Source organism: Crocuta crocuta, unplaced genomic scaffold (assembly GCF_008692635.1).
Source record: "Crocuta crocuta isolate KB4526 unplaced genomic scaffold, BGI_CrCroc_1.0 scaffold30, whole genome shotgun sequence".
Classification (NCBI taxonomy): Eukaryota; Metazoa; Chordata; class Mammalia; order Carnivora; family Hyaenidae; genus Crocuta; species Crocuta crocuta.
In genome coordinates, this window is record NW_027528345.1 from 10,193,134 (window position 1) to 10,196,798 (window position 3,665).

General features: G+C 45.0%; 1 long non-coding RNA gene across 1 annotated transcript; it reads left to right on the top strand.

Moving 5' to 3' along the window:
• Window positions 1-79: 79 nt before the first annotated feature.
• On the top strand, window positions 80-3,513 carry LOC144222742 (uncharacterized). Its single transcript, XR_013332470.1, has 2 exons — window positions 80-316; window positions 1,502-3,513. It is a non-coding gene; the product is annotated as an uncharacterized LOC144222742 (long non-coding RNA).
• The last annotated feature ends 152 nt before the right edge of the window (window positions 3,514-3,665 follow it).

Consider the following 3,665-nt stretch of genomic DNA (forward strand, 5'->3'; position numbering starts at 1 on the left):
TAACTAGTTAATGGTAGTTCAGGGTTCAGATAAGGGCCCCTATAGAGTCTAAAGCTGAGTTATGTTGCATGGTTTTGTTGAGTTGCAAAGAATCTCAGACACCAGAGTTTTACTTAGTTGGTGGTGGGGTGTTGAAGTTCACTCGTGGGGTGGACATGTGGTTTTTATGTTATGCGCCTCTGGACTGTGGATAAAGGAAGATGGGAAATGCGAATTTGTATTCTGGTTCTTCTGTTTCAGGCACTGCGTTGACCTCTTCTTAGATTTCATTACTCTCTTCAGAAAACTTATGATGATCCTGGCTATGAATGAGAAGGTTAGTCAGCCGACCACCTAAAGATGAGAGAATGGATCCTGAGCTCAGCATCTGTGTATATTTCAAATTTGAAAACCTATGAACTGTGTAGGTCCAGGTTAACTTTAAGGCTACCAGAAGTCTTTAGCCAAAGGAGAAAAAGGAACAAGTAAAACAAATCCTTTTAAAAAGGGGGTGGGGTGGGGGGATGACTGGTGGGGACTCTTGATCTCAGGTTGTAAGTTTGAGCCTCACATTGGATGTAATGATTACTTAAAAATAACAAAGCTCAAACAAAAAACAAATCCCTGAGATTAGTATCAAATAGAAAAAGGCTTCAGTCGCAACAAGAAACAATCTATATGAAAAATTTAAGGCTGTAAAGGTGGTTATGACTCAGGAAAAGATATTCTAGGAGGGATTTGTTTAATCTTGGCAACCAGCTTTTATAAATGTATGTCAGAAGTTGGCCAGTTTTATCCGTTTGTTAGTCTTGTTTCCAGAGAAGCATTCTGTGTTTAGTTAGTGAGCATCATACATAGTCTCCCCCAGCAGTAGGGGAACAAATGAAACCATGAAGTTCTTTTATAGCTCTTATTAGGAAATAAGAGAAGTGTGGTGCTGGTGGAAGCAGATGAGTAGGTGGCATTGGTGGCTTATCTGTGTGGCTACTAGACTCAGCTCCAACCAGGTTTTAGGCAAAGCAACTGAACTTTCATCTGTTTAATACTCTGGGCTTCCACTGAGGATTGAATGACAAGTTCAGTGGACTAGATTATTTCTGGGCATTGGTTTGTGCCCAGGATTTATGCTTCTCCGGCTTAATGGAAAGTTGGTCTTGGCCTCTGTGTGGTTATTTTGGGGTGGACTGCCAGTCTGCAGCTTTCACTGGATGGGATCCGAGCTGTGGTGGTTATGAGTAAGCCAGGAGTGGTCAGGCGGCCCAGCTGGGTGCTCTCGGAGTGGGAGTGGGGACAGGTGCTTAACCTTAATTCCTGTCAGGTCTGTCAGCAACTTGAGGGACCACCAGCGGAAGATGGTTAAGATTCAGTTCCTCCCGCACCGAGGAAGCATTTCCCCTCCCTTTTTATTGTCTTGTTCCCTTCCAGTCCTTAACTGAACACAGCTAGGTATTGGCTCACTCAGGAGTTTTAGCTTGAATGTAAAATGCCAAAAATTAATTGGGCAATTTTTCTCCATTTTTAGGACAAGAAGAAAGAGAAGAAGTGAAATGACCTTCCAGCCCTGCCCAATTTGACCTCCTCTCCCTCCACCCCTCATTTCCTCTTCGCACACATTACAGGTGGTGTGTTCTGTGATAATGAAAAGCATCAGAAAAGCTTTTGTACTTTGTGGTTTTCTCTACTTTGAATTTTTTGATCAAAAACTGATTAGCAGAATATAGTTTGGAGTTTGGCTTCTTATTCCTGGGGTTCTTCCCCACTCCCTTTTCGGTCCAGCCCAGTCCTAGCCTCTTCTCTGCTCAGGCAGCCAGTCACCGTGATGAGGAGTGGGACCCACAGCAGAGCAAACTCCAGGAGTCCTCTTTCCAGCCGAGCTTCACCAGGTGCACCTGAACTGGTAGAGCCGCCTCGGCCCTTCTTTGCTCAGCATCATTTCCTTTGTGCACAGTTCCTGTGGGACTAGGCAGTGTGTTTTCCATTGGAAAGGAGTTTGGTGGTCCCATTTTTTGTACTCAGGCTCATTGTATCTGAGCTTCTGTCAACACCTACAGAGAAAATGAAGAGCCTCTCCTGGCGGATGCTTTGCTTCCTCTGAGCTGCCCAAGCCGCCGCTGATCTGACAAACACACCTCTGCCTTGCTGTCATAAAAGGAATGTGGATTTGTGTGTTCCTTTTCCCCATCCCTTGTCTGACTGTCAGGGAATCTGCCTGTTTCTGTCCATTAGGAGAGAGGATTTCAGTACAAAGGAAAGACTGGTTCTTGTCAGACATTTATGAAAAGGCTGGTTATGTAGAGCAAGATAGAGCACAGAATTCCCTAACTTCCCATCTTTATTTTGGTTTTCACCTTAGTTATCGAGTGGTCTCCACCACAGTGACTTTGATTGAAGATCCCAGGAGAGGAAGAATAGGGAAGGGGCATGGTTGAGCCTAAGGGTAATTGTAAACTAATCCTGCCAGAAAAACCTAGATAAGGACCTGTTTGGAGCAGTCGGGGAGAAAATCACTGCTAACTGAATTGTTCTTTGTTCAGATCAGCAGAACTGGGCGGTGATGACTTGGATGGCAGCATTCGTAACAGCCCAGTGCATTTTTGTCTTCCGCCTGGATGCCAGTAGTGTCAGGCCAGAGATTTGGGGCAGTAGATAAACGTTCATTTTACAGATGCACTTTAGTTTTTGGGCTGTTCACCTGTTCCCAGAAATCTGTAACCTTCCAGGAGGGGACCAGGTGACCAAACCTGTAAGACCTCTGATTCCCTACAGCTTTGTGGTTGTGTTAGGGCGATACTAATGGGGATCACCAGCTCTTTCCACGGAGCTGCCACAATCAGCGGGCACAGAAGGGCAGGCAGCCTCGAGAGCAGTTGTGACTGGCTACTTATACAGCCTCAGCGTAAGGGGGACTGAGCCATCGGAAGCCCATTGCCAGGAGGATACCACTTCGGGCTCTCCCTGTTCACAACCAGCACACGGTTTGACCCAGTGGCTACTGGTTCACAGCACACTGCATCACCGTACCACCCCATGGAAGATTTGTTCCCAGGGTGTTGGTATTCCTGGAGTGGCATGCTGCCCAGAATGGCTTGCTTCTGCAGAGGACGCTGCCCTCTGATCTAGCTGCCGCCTCCAGCCCCCGGCTTGAGAACTTACTAAAGGGACTTCTTTCCATTAAATCCCCCAGTAGCACTCTCCATAAATTTGTTGATTCTCTGCTAGGCCTGAGAATCCGAATTACATCTCTTGAAGCCAAACTCCACCTCTTATGCTTTTTTGCTTGGGATAAAGGAGTTTTTTCTTTAGAAACAGTGCCAAGAATGACAAGATATAAAAAACTACTTTTAAAGAAAATATCTAACAGGTTTTTAATACAGTAATCACTGTAATTATCACTTTCTTTTCTAGTTTCTTGGTTTTCAGCTCAGGCTGCATTCTCTAACTCATACTGTGAAGACAAAGGTGTTTTTGATTCAGAAATATATGAAATCAACATAGTCTTAATTTGTAAAAAATAAAGAAAATTCCTTAACCTTTCCTGGTGTAGCTGTGTGTTATGTTCAAGGCCACAGCTGAACACGGGCTTGGCTGCTGTCTGACTTGCTGAGTGGCACCTGGGAGGGGAACAGGATTAAGTTTCTGCTCTAGACTTAGCAGACTGGTGAATAGAAAAAAACAGGGACCATCCA